Here is an 18,591-nt window from a genome sequence, read left to right as displayed (position 1 = left end):
AATAATTTTCGTTAAACCTATGTACAAAGTTTTCCGTGCCGCATCTGTAAGTCTGTATAACGTTACTGTAAGTCTGTATAACGTTACAAATATTTATAATTTTAAGCATTGGGGAAACAGTGTTTCACTACGTTCACCTCAGTGGGAAAGAGACAGATCAACCTTCAAAACAATATCAAGGGAAAGTAATAGTTAAAAATGTTACAACAGTCTCATCTTCGCACATCAAAGTAGACCAATCCCAGACCCGCTCTGCTGTGCTTTGTGGTCGTTGGAGAAAGTCACGCCCGTATATAAAATAAAACAACTGACGCGGAAACAGTAACGATCTGCCTCTCTTTCAGAAAAAGTTGGCAGCCATCTTAGGACAGGAAGTTTAGTTGGCCTTTACACTGGGTTGGGCCATCTTACTATACAAGTTTTTCCCCCTTGAATTCAAAGAAAATACTAAATAAAAAGTGTTCTCAAGCGCAGAAGTCACCTGTGGGTTCTCGATCACTCTACTACTCTAAAACACACTGTTGTCTAGGATTGGAAACCTTTCGTGTCTAACTGGCCAACGCCAGTTCAAAGATGGCCCCTGCATCGATCACTACTTTCCGAACCCGCACCCCATTCTACCCTGCTAAGCTTTGCCACACGCAACATGGCGACGGCTGCAAGTGACATCACAGGAGTGCCGGAGCGGGCACGCGCCGTGTGATCGTATTGTGTGCTCCGGAACAGGGGGTGGGGAAGGGGGGGGATCCCCGAGTACAGTGGGGAGGGGCTGTACGGACACCCCGAAGCACGAGCGGGCGCGTGTGGAGCCCCGCGCTGAGCCTGCCGCGGTGAAGGCAGGGGGCGGAGGCAGACCCCAGCTCTGCCACCTCTTCCAACCGCCGCAGGTTCATAGGCAAACGGCTCGCGACGAACGTTGGGACGGAACCCCGAAGAGGAGGAGGTACCGCCTCGACCCTGGAGGTACCTCTTACACAGAAAGGGGGGCTCTCATTGACAGTGGGGCTTAACGGGCGCTATGGCACAAATCAGGAGTAAGGCGAGGGGACCGAGGTTACCCCCGGTTTGTGACCCTCCCCCGCACTCATTCATTGCTAGAGAAGGCGCTCCTTAGTGACGTCCATGGGCCTGGCATTTAAAGTTCCTGCTGGGAGGGTGGGGCTGGTTCCTCACCCCTCCCTGGCCATCTTCCAGGGTGGTTCCAGGTCCCTTCCACCCCTTGCGTTACCGAGCCCCGCGCGCAGCTCCCCTATTGTCCTGTACGCAGCCCTTGTAGTAACGGCAGCTGGCGCACATTAATGACGTCACAAGTTGTTGTGCTAGGCTGTCCACCTGCGGCTGTACTCCCACAGTCCTACTACTTTTGTGGGATGTGTTCGTATTCTCCATATAACTTTACCCCGAAAAGTAAGGGTGATGCGCCTTATAGATCTGAACTTAGTCTACTGTATGCTTCTCAATATACGTTATTTTGCAGACATCTGTTTTACTGCACGAATCCTTGCCGTCCATTGTCTCTTCTAGTCCTGTCTATCCTATGTATGCGCTTTTGCCACACAGCTACTTATTTTTTTGTTCCATGATTCCCCTTGATCCTATTTTTTTTTTAACAGTAGTACTGGCAGTTCAGTAATTTGCTGTCTATTTATTTATGTTGGTTATCTGTATAACTCAGAGAGCGATCGTTTAGGATAGTTAAGAGTTGACGAAGGAAGTTTAAATGTGCCAATGCGGATTGAGCAGAATTCAAAAAGAAGTAATATCTCACGTTCTTCATTGACAGAAACTTTACCTAAGAAAACCCACACAAATGACGGCTGAGATATCAATTTCTACATGGCCTTTACTATGTTAAGCATGCAGTATAGCCCCTGGTCTATCTGCATCTGTTGCGAAATCTAATTTTGTTCATTCTTTTGCTTTTGTCTGAATTAGAAGAACATAATGAATGTTTGATATGTTTGTATGGAACTCATTTTTACCAGTTTCACATCCTTGTTTGTTTAGCGTTTATATTTTGGAGCAAACGACCTCTGTTGACAGTGCATTTTTAATGTTGATTACTCAAATGGAACCGTACGTGAATTAATTTTATTTTTATTTTTTTTTATTTTTAAAGTTTTATAAAGCGCTAGCTTAACCCGTAGGCATCAAAACGGTTTACATACACCCTGTAAAAAAAATGCATTACAAGTTTTCTGTCTCATAACTCTTTACGTTGTTATTTATGCCAGCCACCTTTTATTGACTTGACGACGACCTGGGTAACAGAATATCTTCTTAAAAAAAGATACTTTAGTTCCAGTAACGCAGTGGAATCCTAGCGGAAGGGACTGCCTGACCATTTGCATATTATATATGGCAACAGACCATTTAAAAATAAAATTGAATGTTTTAATTTTCTACAATTTTCAAATGATGAGTTCTATTACCAGAATGCCCATTGAAGAAACCTGAAATGTAAAAGGAAATCGTGTATTGTATCTGCTACATTGAAACTTGAATGTGGTGTATGATTGTAAATCTGCACATGTATCGGCATTTTTTGTAAACAATAGAGTGTTGGATGAACAGAGGCCGTTGGCATGGATGTGGCATTGTTCTGTGGCATTTACATTGTTAGTGATTTGATAAATAGGGTAATTCAAATTAATAGGGTGGACAGATAGAAATATTGCATATTTGTTTCTCTAATAAATACATATATGGTATTCAAAGATGAAAAATATCAGGTTTTATATTGTAGGCAAAATCCTTTACTTCTTTTTGTTCCTAATATTAAAGTAAATGATTGTGCCAGCCAATACATGTTGCCACTCTGAACGGCATTCAGGCTTGGGCTTTTTCAAGGCTATAAGAAAGGCCAGTCATTATTTTTCATTTTGAACACAATAGAGAAAGTTGTGCAGTCAGTACAATCAATATTTCCACAGATGTATTTGGTCAAGAAGGAAGGGAATTGTGAGATTTCCATTGTCAAGACCATCCTTCGGTTTCAGGTGCGTCTAATGTAAATATGGTAGCCGCCCCACCCGTTTAGATTTACACTGGCAGTACAGATATTCTTGTCGTTGTATCATACTTGTAGTTCGGTAGTAACCTTGTGGAATTTGGACAAGGCAAATTTCAAGTCACTGCGGTCCAAATGCAGAGCCAGGACCCATGGGGTACATACCACACCGCTTCTAAATATGTTTACATCCTGGGTAAAATTTGCATGTATTGTGTAGAATATACCCCTTCATTTCTACACTGTTGGTTACAAGGCATGTAGGTCAGGGGCACACAATGTAGTCTGCAGGCATATCGCTTTGTGATGACACAGACCCAGCTATATAATTGGCGTAGATAAAACCCCTTCCCTGTTCCTGTTTTTATTTTTAGCCCATGCAGTAGTTAACACACCAACACAGGGATGCAGCATGCCTTGATTCATAGATGGTTCACTCCTTTTTGTATTTTGCCCATTTGCAGTACTTCTACACTCAGCCATGGCACATCCCGGTCAAAATTGTCAATTTTCACTGCTCAGAAGAATTCTATTTTTCCTTCTGGAAATCTGAGCAGTTTTATCAATTTTTATTACTTTAGTTTAAATGTTTTCATTTTGGAGTTCTGTTGTTATGTTTTAACCTTCCATGTTTTGCTTGTAGACTGTTTTGTTTGTTATAAATCCTAGTGTTTAAATGTTAGTGTTCTAGTGGGTCGATTTCAATACGTCTTATATATTGTTATTGTTCGACTGTGTGCATAGAGACCTATTGTGGCAGAAATTGATAGGTCAAGGTATACCATTCGCCCTTTTAAAATTAATCCAACTTCTTTACACTGACACATGGTCAGAGTCCGGAGGGAAATGGCCTCACAGTAACAGAAATAATACCAACTACTTCAGGTGTGAGGCAAGGATGTGTACCGACCCGTTGCTTTTTAACTTTTTTTTAGCTGATCTAACGCAAGCCCTGGATGAGGTGAATTCTTGTGCACATAAATTAACCAATACTTCAATATCAAACCTGCTATATGCAGGTGATGTTATCTTACCTAGTCAAACGAAGGTTGGACTGCAACGCCTGTTAAATAGGATATCTACCTACTCTAAAGAAAATAGAATGGTGATCAACGAAACAAAGACACAAATTATGGAGGTTAAATACTCAAGGTCAAAGCATAAGTATAAATGGATTTTGGATAATTCACAACTAGAACAAGTGAGTACATATAGATATTTAGGAGTACTATTTGATGACCGAGGAACATTCCAACCACATAAGATTGACATACAACGGAGAGCTAATATACTGCTAGCAGCTTTCAGAATCATACAGAAACCCATCGGAGGGCAGAGTTTTGGACCATTGTTAAAAGTAATATCAGCAAAACTTTTGCCAACTCTTAACATATGAAAGTGAAGCATTGTGTGGAAAAGACTCTGTCATAACAATGCAGTCACGAAAATCTATAAAGCCCTCTTCAATTCCACATAATGCATCACCCGTGCAGATACAAATTAAATTTCGGATTACCAATCAGGCACTTGCGCGAAAAGCCAATTTGTTAAAGTGTGGGAAAGGATAAAAAACGGATACTGTAAATCAAATGTCCAAATTATTGTGGCAGGAAATAAACTTAAATCGGAAAGCCCAGGCGTGGAAAGACCTATTTACATAATTAGAGGAAAATTCAGTAAACTCGGTCTGGGAAATGCCAATTACCTTGAACTAATTTAAAAAAGTTATTAATAGTACAACAAAGCATTTATCGCTACTCTTGGATAAAGATACATTCTCAAAAAGAAAACATGCGTGGCCTCTATTGAATGGCTAAACCATGGTAAAAGCCCAACCGTACCTTGTAATTCCTTGGTCTATGAAGTACAAACAAATATTTACAAAAGCTTGCTTTGCAGTATTTCCGGTTACATGTCACCAAATGCCATGGTTGAGTATAGAGGGGCCAACGATTTGTAGCTTATGTAAATTTGGTGAAGAGAATATTATACACCTCCTTTGTGCTTGTCCAGAACTGAAAGTTGAAAGAATATCTATTCTTAAGAGACATTTTAATGTTCGTGGAATAAGGAGTTGCAGACAAGCTCTCATAAGATGCCTCCATACTGGCGATATCATTTTAACTTAGGCTTTTGTAAAGTTCTCAAAAATTAATAGAATGTAATGTAGAATGTACACAATATGTAAATAATACAATAAACTCGACACCCACATTTCTTATAATTGATTTTATAATTGGTTTTTATAAGTAAGAATTACTGCATATATATTGTAAGGTTTCAAAATAATCAAACAAACTTTTTTCATTCATTCATTCATATATTGTTTCTTACTTCGCCTCTGGACGCCTTTTGTAATAATTGCTTTCCTTACATATAAAAGCAAAGGCAGCACAAGGTTTTATGTATGATGTGGTGCAGGCACAATGCTTTATGATTGATTTGGTGCAGGCACTTGGCTTCCCAAGTAATGATGCTCCAGAGACATTCTCAGTTACGATACCCACTCTCCTGTTTGCCAACGTCACATTACTTACATCTAAAACTCCTGCAGGCCTCCGGGCTACTTTAAATCGCTGCTTGGTTTCTTGTTCAGATCGCTTCCTGGAACTTAATATAGGAAAAGCAAGTGTGTGGCCCTAAATCCGTTCATGTTGAGCCAGGTGAACACTGTTGTGGGCAGCGTGCCGCTTGACCAAGTACACAACTTTACCTACTTGGGGTACACTTGTCACATGATTTCAGCTGGAAGCATGAAGTGGGCAAAACGCACTTAGGCTGACTCAAGAGACTGGAGCAATTCTTAAAATAGCAAAAAATAAAATCTAACAACTGGCTTCAAGCTCTTAAGATTTACAAGATCAACGCCAAAAATTCAGCACTTTATGAGGCGGAACTATGGGGCCACGGGCATGAAAGAGCTGATGTGTTGAAAACACATTTCTAAGGATCCTAACTAATCTTCCTACAAGTGTGCCTATGCTGCCCTTAGCGCTAGACATGGTACCATTTACATTTTCCCTGCAGATTAAAATGTTATATTAGCAGAGGCTCTGGTCCAGTCCTGAGCTTGAACCGTACAGACAACCGATTAACAAATTACTATATCAGAGAAACCACCTTTGAATTCCATGGCTAGCTAATATAAATAACATGCTTCAGCATTTTGGTCTTGATCTTATCTGGGACAACCCAGATGAAGCCATCAGTATATCTAGACAACAGATAAAAAACAAAGGTAGAGTTTTTTTGGTGTAGAAAAGAGTTTTGTTAATTTGACTGATCAATTTTAAGTTCACAAGACCCTCACATTGAACAAATAATCCTGCAAAGCTGTACAAGGCTTCCAAGCCAGGCAACTTTATTTAAAATTCAGGTTCGGCACACTTCCGATCTTTGAGTTCAGCTCAAGGTGGAGCGAGGGTAACAGCTACAATGACACATCCTGCATGCACTCAATCATCTGAATCTAGTGCCCATTTTGTATTTGTTTGCCCAGCCTATAGGGCCCCTCGCAAAAGCTGTACTCCAATGTGCCATCTTATTGAGGTGAGAAAATGCAATATCACGCACTGTATCTCAAAATCGGCTATAAGGGAGGTGATAATAATCAGCATGCCTACATTTCTGCTAATCCATAAAAAAATGTTTGATGTCCTCTTCTCTGCAAGGATCAGAAGTCAATTTTTGAGCATATATATGGGGCTAACTGTAAGGATAAGGAGCATTCCTTTAGAGCATGCCTGGTAGAGAGGGCCCTGGGTTATTAGCTTCAGCAAAACCAGAGGCCCTTATGTGAAGAGGGAGTAAATTTACCCCACAGAAGATGTAGGTCCTTAGGGCAAAAAGGTATTTTATCCACTAAATAAGATGGTGCCAAAAGTGAACCTTGATAGGAATTTTGCCAAGTTTCAGAACACTTTTAGCTTATTTTTGCAATTTTAGCACTATCACCATTTGGTGCAAAATTTAGGAAATGTGAATGTGAAATTTTAAATCGTATGTTTTTAATATGTACGTTTAATGGATTTTTATATCCGAAAGAAACTTTTTTAAAGATGATGATTGATTAGATCCTGCCTTTCTGTATTAAGTTTAGCAACATTTTCGTTTTCTGGTTTAGCACACCTCTGCTTTGTGATATTTATTAACTATAGTGTCTAGTTAGCAGATTCTCTTGGTAGGCCAGACACGTTATGTTTTGTATGATTGTCACTTGAGCCTAGTGTTTTAGTTACAGCAAGGCTGTCTTGCATAGAAAGGAAAAATGCTTGCATGACAATACACACAATCCAGTTCCATTGAGATGCCACCACATAGATTCTTCTACTTAAAAATTACAACTACTGAGAATGCCACTACCTTGATTAAACTAAGGGTAAGAGTACTACTAACCGTAAGCTGAACACTAAAACTTGCATTACCTCGATATCCAAGTTTGCACCTCATACTAACCATAACACTAATCTTGACAGTTGGCTTAGCCCGAAGTCTGTCACTAATCAAGAGCCAAAATCTACTGTGAACCCTAATTCTAAACTTTACTCTAGCGGCAACCCTACATTTAAGGCTTAGCCTAGCTCGAAACCTAATCCTAACCCTACACTTTACCATAAACCTTCTCTCCATACCCATATCCTAAACATAGCAATACCCCTTATTGTAAATCTTATCCTTATGTTTGTCCTTGTAGTCAATTCCTTTTTTATGTTGTGCTTGGGAAAGTGCACACACTCTTGCTTGTGAGACTATTGTTTAAAGTAAGGGCTTGAAGCACGCCCATTGCTTACCTTTTGTTGATTTCAGTGTCACTTTTCTTTGGTGCCCTTAGCCAGCGCAGGCGAAGTGTCATTTCCATTCCTTTCAGTGGAGCAGGGACCGGGCACAGATTGATACAACTTAATTAGTACCTCTTCCTCTGCTCCTGAGATTACTGAGATTCTATTTCTTCTTCACCTCAATCCACCCTTCTCTGTGTTGCTGCATGGCTTTAAAAAAAAACACTATGACACAGTCACTGATGGCTGCGTCATAGTACTTTAGTGTTCTGGTGAGCATCTGTCCTTAACTTATTAGTAGTCCACGAATAATTCTGCAAATGGGATTCTGTAGTCCGAATCTCTGCTGTCATAGCGGTTCTTTGTTGTGGTAATGTATGCACAAGAACACAGGTGAACACCATTTTAAATGCATCAACCCGGCACCAGACCTACAGATGATAAGCATGCCTCACATTTATCATCTAGTCAGTCGGCCTGTACTAAGATAGCGCCTTGGGCGGAGAGAAATTTGGTGCCCTTGCTGATAGTGAATTAATTGAGGCAGCAGGGGTCCCTTTTGTGTTCACTGGTCAGTACCTGGATGAGCAGGGACTGGCCCCTGAACACAAACATGGAACTCCACCAGCTCACCAAAATCACCCATAGCTTAGCTGCCTTCCACAGGTGATGGTTTTGTTGATGTGTGCCACCAGGGATCAGATGGTGAAGAGAGGGCAAGGTGTTAGAAATATTGCATGCCATATGATAATGAAGGACTAAAACCACTTTAAACTGGCAAAGCAGACAGAAACAAACGGATAAGGCTGGAACAAGACGAGAAGGTAACTGCTGTTGCCATAACCTTAATGCACCCACTCCATGCATCCATCATAAAATTGGCGCCCTGGGTCCAGCTCGCCCATGCTAAAGGCCAGCCCCCTGTATCTAATACATCTGTGAATCTACCAAACTGCAAGTTTAAGCAAGGCTGAATCATGACATCTCTCTTTTCGGTGAGATGAAATGAGAACTGAAGGAAACTGAAGTGCACAAACAGTTTGTGAAGCACAGTGGCATCCTGCCAAATAAATTAAATTGTTTCTTTAACTATTTCACAGTTATTGTTAAATAACAAGCAGGATTTATTTGAACCGATGTAGAAATACCCTCCAACATCCCTCGAAGGCTCGACTGCAGTCTATTGGAAGGCTTTCACTGAAGTGCATTTGTAAATACTTTCATAAATATTGCAATCAAGTGAAATTCATTGCTTATTAAACCATAACTCCAGCATAAGCATATTTATCATCTGGCTTACAAGGCTGCTTGTAAAAAGAAGTGGAGGGTTTGTGTGGGATTTACAGTACATAAAGCTAAATCTCTTTCTATAAGGAGTCGCAAAGTACATCTTATCATGACCTGTGATGAAATTAAACAATGAAATGAGAAAAGATAAGAAAGATGACTCCATCAACTCCTGAAAATAAAATTCATTTACACAGTCGTCAAATGCCGGTGACGCTTTTTAATATTTTTTGTAAAGAGTTTTTAATTTTGCATTAATAGCATCTTCTCACAACGGTCATCTCAAGGAGACTATCAGATGGTAGGCTTGAAAACAAATTATCACCAGTCAGTGCAGATTAAAAAAAATATATAATTTTCCATGTTCTGTGGATCTGGCGCATGTTTGGTGAAAATCAACGTAGCCCACATGGTTGTATTAACAACGGTAAGCATAACACATATTTTTAATAAAATAAGAAAATGCAATGTTGAACTCTGGATTCCAAGCGGCAAATACTTGTGATGTTGTTGGAGCACTAAGGTTCTAAACAAAAACAGAATATTGAGCAAACTGCCAGGTTTCACCCTTGAATAGAAATCTTATTAAATTGCGATTCTCCTATTAACATGACCAGAGAATCTGGATTTCATTAAAGACACGGAGGCTAACATTATGCATAAATCCTTTATTGCAGCTCACAAACAGCCGCCTACATCACAAAGACTAGAATAAGAACAAAGTGACATCATAGTATCCATAAAAGGCGTGTGCCAGGGAAGACCAGCCTCTTTTAAATGCGGTTCTCAAACAGATAAGTTGCCTTTACTGAAGTCTCCTTATATTGCTTATCTCTCTAATATTGTTTATTGACTATTTGTTTATAGTATATACTTAGAGCGTACCTTTAAGCCTTGTGATAATTTCTCTACTTATGACCTTTTACATTTGCCACAGCTAATTCTTTGAACTCCTTGTGTTCGTGTTACCCTCACTGTAACCCCCCTCCCTAAGACTTCCAATTTATGGTTGTCTTCCCCTCACCTTTTTGCGACGCGTTTGTCCATCTTTTGTTTACTTTCCTCTGAACCTCTTGCTTTCTTCCCTCGCTCAAACACGCGTTCTGCTCACAACTCACGCTAAATAATGATCGACTGTCTTTTGACTATTAACGTTATTATTGTCGTTGATCTTAAATATTTGTGAAAATGCTACTTGATGCCATGATAAAACGATGTTTTCCCCTCGCGCCTACCTCGCGCACTGATTCCCGATGCCTCGCGCGCTCTTTCCCGCATTAGAGGAATGATCCTCGGCAGCGGCGGCGTTGCGCACCCTGCCTCCCAAGGGTCATTCCTCTTTTCTCCGTGGCTCCCTTTCTCGAGCGCCTCAGTTGCTCGAGAAAGCTCTCCTCACCATCGACCAGCTGTTTTTTAGATCGCTAACATTGCTAATACGTTGCTAAGGCAAACGAAAAGCGATGCTTTTTCCTTTATTTACTTGTGGGACATTCTTTCTCGATACCTTACATAAAAAATATTTTTAAAAAAGGGAGATGTTTAATATAACATATTTTACTTGATTTGATATAGAATATTTGATTTGATTTTGGTTCTCAGCCGATCTCTGAGACACCACTAAAAAGTACATTTTTTTACTAGAATTCAGATTATATTAATTAACTTATTTCAATACTAGATAACAATCCTTATTCCTATTTATATTAGTATATATCAGACCTATATTAACATTGTCTGATTTGGAATCTGACGACGCTGTCGCAAGCTCCCCTACCCACACTAGCGATTCTTTTAAGAATTTTCTTAAAAAAGAAATGAGATCATGCATGATTAATACCCTAAAAAAGGTCATGTCTCATAAAAGAGCGCTAAGTATTGAAGGCGATACAACAAATATTCCTTCCCTTTCCAAAGCCACTAAGAAAGTCAAGCACAATCTAGGCACTACTGGTAATATTCCTAACCCAGTTGACATGGGAGGTCCTAGCACCTCACAAAGTATGGGAGGCCTTAGCGCCTCAAAAGGTGTTGGTGCCCCTTGCGGCACAATAAGAATGGGTGCCCCATGGCGGCACAGTTTTGGGAGGTGCCCTTAGCGGCACAATTGGTGACAGTGCTTGTGCTGACTCGGATTCCTACTCCGATGTAGAAGAAATGTATGATGCGCGAGGTAGGCGCGAGGGGAAAACATCGTTTTATCATGGCATCAAGTAGCATTTTCACAAATATTTAAGATCGACGACAATAATAACGTTAATAGTCAAAAGACAGTCGATCATTATTTAGCGTGAGTTGTGAGCAGAACGCGTGTTTGAGCGAGGGAAGAAAGCGAGAGGTTGGGAGGAAAGTAAACAAAAGATGGACAAAGGCGTCGCAAAGGTGAGGGGAAGACAACCATAAATTGGAAGTCTTAGGGAGGGGGGTTACAGTGAGGGTAACACAAACATAAGGAGTTCAAAGAATTAGCTGTGGCAAATGTAAAAGGTCATAAGTAGAGAAATTATCACAAGGCTTAAAGGTACGCTCTAAGTATATACTATAAACAAATAGTCAATAAACAATATTAGAGAGATAAGCAATATAAGGAGACTTCAGTAAAGGCAACTTATCTGTTTGAGAGCCGCATTTAAAAGAGGCTGATCTTCCCTGGCACACGCCTTTTATGGATACTATGATGTCACTTTGTTCTTATTCTAGTCTTTGTGATGTAGGCATTGGGGATGAGCTTCTCTTATTTGTGACCAAGGATACAACCACGAATCATAGCGCTCTGTTCTTCACATTGCTGCTCTTACGGCAAAGTGGTAAGACTTGTGCAGGCACCAAATAAAGTTTTACTTTTTCATGGCAACTTCTTTGATCGACAGTGTCCTTTACTCTAGTGATTAGGTCGAGCCTGTGACTACACATGCGCCACATGTGCTCTCGCTTGCAAGACATATTGTATACAATAAAGGGCTTGGGGCCTGCCCGTTGTTTACCATTTGTTGGCTTCCGTGGCACTCTTCTTTAGTGCCTCCTAATTGGTCAGCACAGGCCAAGTGTCATTCCTGTCTGTGGAGCATTGACCAAGCACATATTGATTAATCGTAATTACTGCCCATCCGCTGTTTGCGCTGAGATCGAGGTACTTTTTCTTCTGCACATCCCACCCATGCCTTCTCCGTGTTGCTACAAGGCTAAAACAAAATATACAACATGGCACAGTCCACGCTAGACGCATCACAGCACCTTTTTGCCTTGGCTTTAAGACATGTTGCACATCAACATGTTCTGCAACATGTCTAAAAAAGAATTGACAAAGGCAATAGATCTCATATAGGTGTGACCTATTGGCTTTGTTAATGCTTATTTCAGTGGTGTTCTGTGTTAATTTAGATGTACTGGATTCTCAGTATCAGGAGGTGGACCAACAAAAATATTAGCCCAGTTGACTAAAAAAATATACTTGGAGTGACAAGGAGATCTCGCAGACCGATATATTGCTCGTATTCTGAACTCGTTAGGTCTCGCCTGGTGTTGCAGTGCGAAAGCGATGTTGCCAGCGAGATCTATTGTGATTGTCTTGCCTCCCAAGTGGTACAGGCCGGTGCACGAGCAGATTGTGGTCTGTGGAAACGCGCCACGCTTGTAAGATGCGCTTGCATTTTGAACGCGCGCGCACACGCCCCAGCCGCCCCCCAACCACTGCATACACACTCGATCACGCGCTTATGAAACGCGCTTGTAATTGGAACGCACGCACACACACCCCAGCCGCGCACACACGCCCCAGCTGCGCACACACGCCCCAGCTGCCCCCAGCCACTGCACTCGTACTCCACGCACCATTCCCCACGGTACAACAAAGCCCCACTCACCGCACTTGCATTGACGGCCGCACTCAGCCACCACTTTCTGCCGCCACCGCGGGGCTCTCCCTCAGGCATGGGAGCCCTGCGTCACCACTTTCCAATTGGCCAGCCACTCCGTGGGCAAGGGCTTCCCCCGGAAGTCCCGCTCCACAACAGGCATAATACTTCCGGAATTTGCGCCATATCTGGCCGGCGGCTTGTTCTAATGAATAGGCCTGTATTTGTATGCTGGAATTTGAAGGTCTGTGTACACAATAAGCTCCACTGTTGCCTCAGATGCTCACTAGTAGTTGAGCAAGAGTCTCATGCAGCCACGTGAATGCCATGAACTCTGCCTTCTCTTCTTCGGGGGTGTAGTCTTTTCATTTATGCTCGCGTTTCCATAATTATCAATGAGTTCGGCCGGGAAAGGCGCCGAGGGAAAAGACGGGGCGGGGAAGATGAAAGGCAAGATGGCGATTTTTAAATGCAGAGACTATTGGAAAACTAAGTAGACCAGCAACGCGCCATCTTTGAAACACTTATTGAGAACAATTGAATTCTCTTTGCGATAAAGAATTACTTTGGTTGGTAGTCGACTGTAAATTGGTACATATTATATTAATCGAGGGAACAGAGCAGAATCTGTTTTTGTGTCTGTCCACGTAGTATTCATTTGGTCGTGCTACTTTTAAAGCTGTTTTTTAAATACTGATTTGGATAAATACGACTTGTTTTATTGCACTGCCCGTTTTGTTTCTCACTGCATGGAACCATTCTCGACCACCACATTCTGCCCTCCCCAGCGCCCGCGCGCTGCCCATGGTGTGAGGTGTAGAGCTCAGCGGCGCTTCAGAGGAGCATGTCCCCGCCATCACTTTCAATTACCTCCCCCCGATCACTTTTGCGGCCGCCGCTCATCTTCCAGCGCGGCTGCGTCGCCATTTCATTAAGGTTTCTCGGAAACAAACAGAAACTTTGGGAGTTCATTTGGGGAAAACCAAACCATGATGCCAAACAGGTAAAAAAAATGTTGTCCTCTTTCATACGCCACCTTCCTTTTGCCTGATTGGTATCCACATTTATATTGCATCAACCAACATTTTTATGACAAAGTAGTATATTCTCGATCTGGGCACCTTTAGTGTAATTCTGGGAAGGCCATCAATCAGATCAGAGGAATCAAACTTTGATAGAGTCTGTTGTTTCGTTCGTTTTTGGTTCTGTTCGTTTAGTAAAGAGTTTGCCTTTGTTTATATTTGAAATGGTTTTGTGAGTTAGTGCAAGCAACGAAGCACTTTGTGTCTTTCTTTTCATTGTGGAAAAAAATGTGTCCTATGCGTAACCAGTGGGTAGATATTTGTAGGTCTGGATTTTGACAGAGCAGCTGACAAAAAGGCCTACTGCTGACAATACGCACAGACTGTGCTTTGGTCCAGCATTGTCTTTCTCCAACCAGCCTCTGACAGCCATCATCAATCAGCACCACCACAGCATCACTCAGCACCATTACAGCGTCACTCAGGGGCACCACAACATCACTATGCGCTATCACAGCATCACATACTCTTTGCCTGAAGGTGGAACACTGCATATTGTTAGGGGATTTCAACATCCATATGGATGTCGAGTTGGACAGTGAAGCTATTAAAATCAAGGACATCACTGTTCCTCTTGGTCTAACTCCCTACATCTCAAGTGCGACTCATGAAAAGGGTCACACTCTTGACCAAGTGTTCTCCACCATTCCCCTTATTATGTCCCGTCCCACTCCTATTCTTTGGTCTGACCACTCTTTGATCAGTTTTCTAATTCAGGGCAGAAGTAAAACATCTTGTATTAACTCGGACCAACTTAGGCACCCCAGTAGACCCTTTCATAAAATTACCCCTGAGAGTCTTGCTCAAGCGTATCAGGAACATCCCTGTACCCTATCCGGCCATCTAGAGAGGGACCTTGAAATTTTTCAGAAATGGTTGACTGAAAGGCTTGATGATCTTGCCCCTCTTTTTACCCCCCTTTCATCTATCAAGCGTAGTTCGGCCCCTTGGTTTTCTAAGTCTCTTGCTCTGGCTCGGCGTAACTGTAAGTTAGCCGAAAGATTCTGGCGGAAGCAATATGACCAGGAAGCTAAGTCCGCCTATAAACTATCTATCAAATCTTACCACTCAGACATCCTAGAGGCCAAAAAGAACTACTTTGCCAACAGAATTGAGTCTGCGTCAAACTCCTGTAAAGAAATTTTCACCATCGTTAAAGAGTTTATCCCTCCCAAATCTAGCACAGTTCAGCATAAGTTTTCCAAACCTTGGGTAAAGGAGCTGGCCATTTTCTTTAATACTAAAATCAAACTAATCCAAGAATCCTTTCCACCAGCCGCCCCTAATGTATCCCTGATTGATTCCAATCTGACGTCCTTTCCATCTGATTCCTGCCCCATTCTATCGGAGTTTCCACCTTTATTGGAATCTATCTCTCTGGATCTTTTACTTAGGATCAAATCAGGCTCTCCGCTTGACCCGTGTCCGGCGAGCTTTCTAGCCAGGAATGCTAATTCCTTAATTTACCCTGTCTTGAACCTATCTTTGTCTAGTGGCATTGTTCCGCCAGCCTGGAAGAAGGCAATGGTCTTTCCCCTTCTAAAAAAACCAGGCCTTGATCCAGAGATACATGCTAACTATAGGCCCATATCTCTCCTGCCCAGTTTAGCTAAGATCGTCGAGAAGCACGTTCACTCTGTGCTTTCTTCCTTCCTTGAAGACCAAGGGTTCCTCCACTCTACCCAATCTGGCTTCCGCTCCAACTTGAGCACGGAGACCGCTCTATTGGAAGTTAATGAAGCCATTAAGGAAGTTCTCCACGCAGGTGGAAGAGCAATGCTGGTGATGTTGGATTTGTCGGCGGCCTTCGACACCGTCTTTCATGAGGCCCTCTTGAGAAGACTTCACGAGATTTGTCTCAGAGGGACGGTGTTGAGCTGGCTGAGATCTTACCTAGCGGGTCGTCGACAAGTGGTCTGGGCCCCTCCGTACTCTGCCGAGGTGCCGCCTATGGATGTCGGAGTCCCACAAGGGTCGGTGCTGAGCCCGACCCTTTTTAACATCTTCATGACTCCACTGGCGGTACTGGCGGAGTCCATGGGTGCCCAGATCATATCATACGCTGACGACACCCAGCTTCTCTTCACCTGCAAGAAGGGCATGGAGTTCGACGGGGAGAGCATCCGTGGTTGCCTTGGGGCTGTCTTCGACTGGTTTCAGCGAAGCAGCCTCAAGTGCAACCTTGATAAATCTGAGGTGCTCTTCTTCGGCTGTCAGGCAGACCCGCCTTGGCAGGAATGGTGGCCGGTATGCATGTCACCCCCTTCCTCTTCCGCCGTGGTTGATAAAAACCTTGGGGTCAAAATCGATAATACCCTTTCGTTGAAAACACAGATCACAGGTCTCACTGGTACCTGTTTTGGTCTGTTAAAAATGCTGCGTAAATTCCTTCCTCTGCTCCCTTTAGTCCACAGGAAGTTGACAGTACAGGCTCTGATTTGTTCCAGGCTTGATTATTCAAATGTCCTCTACCTGGGTTTGCCGGATTACCTCCTGCATAAACTCCAGGTAGTTCAAAACTCTGCGGCAAGGGCTATTTTTGGCCTACCTCGGCAAGCTAGGTCATTAGAGTTGCTTTCCTCCCTTCACTGGCATCCTGTTAAGAAGCGAATTACATTCAAAGCTCTCACATTGGCCCATAAGGCACTCCATTTGGTAGGGGCCTCGTACATTCAGAAACGTCTCTCTCTCTACAAACCCACCAGATCTCTCCGGTCCGAATGTCTTGGCCTGGCAACGGTGCCTCCTTTTAGGAAAGTCAGGATAGGTGGACGTTCCTTTAAACATCTGGCCCCCAAACTATGGAACTCCCTTCCCGTTGACCTTCGCCGTACCTCCAATCTGTTTGCCTTTAGAAAGGCCTTGAAAACTTGGCTCTACAATCAGTAATCTGTTATGTTTCTGTTTTCTCATCTCCTTTTTTCAGCTATGGGTCAGAAAGCGCCGGGACACTCCTTGGAGTAGCCGTGCGCTATATAAGTCACCCATTAACATAACATAACATAACTGAACGCCACAGCATCAGTCGTCACCACTACAACCTCACGCAGTGCCACCACAGCATCAATCTGTGCAAACATTCAACAACTGGTTCAAATATGTTCTCCCAATGTTTCAAGCGTTATTACAAATGTCACAAAAAGATGTTAATATTTCACTTCTGTTCTTGGATTTTCATCACAATAAAATACACTGAACATAATCTTCACAAAAGTTATTTACAAAAGTTTAAGCTATTAAGCTATTGCCATTATAAATTACAATAACTTGTAAAATAAAAGCCATTGTTATTTGTAATATCAATACATCTAAGTCACGTAAATACAAGACATATTGCATTACAAATGCAATAGGAGTCACATTTGCAAAAGTTAAAACTATTAGCATTGTAAATGACAAAGCTATTAATTTAGCTATTTTCAAAACCAACACATAAATACAAAATTTGCCTTTTACAATACCAATAGCTCAAACGTTCCTAATGCGAGACCTATTGCATTGCAAATGCTTGTTTTTCAATTGGGGTTGTTGCATTCCCAAAAGTTTGGGCCATACGTATGGCTGTTGCTTTTCTGGTGGATTTACTGCATGAACAGTTCTCTTTTCGGTCTGTTTACGTTGAAGTACTCAATACAAAATACGAAAAAGGTAAAAGACATTATTGTTACTTAGTATCCATGTGCCCACTAGTAGAGTTGATGTGCCCTTTTCATAGATGTCACTACCTCCTGTATCGCCTTCATCTTTGGGAGGGCCATATTTTTCAGACACAAGGATAGTCTTTTTTCTCCATATGTAAAAGGACACAAAAATGCAAGAACCTCTCATTTACAGGATCGACTCGACGACCATGTCTGGTAGCATGGAGACTGAAAATCTTTCTTTATAAAAACATAGAATAATTATTGCGTTCATTATTCAATGTGAGGTAACCACTGTGCTTCAGTGGACTCGTGGAATCCTTACTAATTGTGTGTTTCTTCCTTAAGTTTCCTTCAGCTAATCCTGAGAACGTTCAACATCATCCTTAGCCTTCCTTCATGCGCCTGATTAGTAGAATATTACCCCTCGAAAAGTTGAGCGAGCCCCTTTTCCACTAAAAAGTTATGCCTAACTCTCTCTAATACTGCTGTCTCTACATGTAACCAGATGGAATTCTGCAGAAACTAAATGCCCACTTCAGAATAATAATTAACGTTATCAGGCTGAAAAAAGAACAGACATTAAAATGCACAAAGACATACAAGAATAAATCAGTTAATAAAAACCACATTATTCATAAAACACAGATAACCTCGTTAAAACCATAAGTAAAATTAGCATACCTTTAAAACGTCAGAATCTATCAAAATCAGTCAAAATGCAAAGTGCTCCTGGAGCGTACTGCTGCCCCGATAGACTTAAACAGTGGCGAATTTCACTGTCCAACAATTCTTGTAAAAAAACAACACGCCTACTTAGAATGCATGAACATATGTTCAGGAGGTAACCGTCTTTGATTCTAGATGGACTACGCTTTTGTAAGACAGTATTTGAATCAGATTCATAACAACATCCCCAGGTGCACATTTTTGAAAACAGTG

The 18,591-nt window shown here is 41.9% G+C and overlaps 1 protein-coding gene across 3 annotated transcripts in view; it reads left to right on the top strand.

Annotated features, from left to right (window-relative positions):
- Window positions 1-637: 637 nt before the first annotated feature.
- Window positions 638-18,591, top strand: part of BRD1 (bromodomain containing 1) — a 536,782-nt gene continuing 518,828 nt past the window's right edge. For 2 of the 3 annotated variants that reach the window (XM_086967297.1, XM_086967303.1), the window contains exon 1: window positions 638-963. The gene's annotated coding sequence lies outside the window, so the exon portion shown is untranslated. Of the gene's footprint in view, window positions 964-1,303; window positions 1,408-18,591 lie in introns of those variants that run through there. The other variant, XM_086967299.1, reaches the window with a different exon arrangement.

The sequence above is a fragment of the Lissotriton vulgaris genome, chromosome 1_1, assembly GCF_964263255.1.
Source record: "Lissotriton vulgaris chromosome 1_1, aLisVul1.2, whole genome shotgun sequence".
Taxonomy (NCBI): domain Eukaryota; kingdom Metazoa; phylum Chordata; class Amphibia; order Caudata; family Salamandridae; genus Lissotriton; species Lissotriton vulgaris.
Note: the sequence above shows the minus strand (reverse complement) of the source record. Positions and strands in the feature narration are given on the sequence as shown.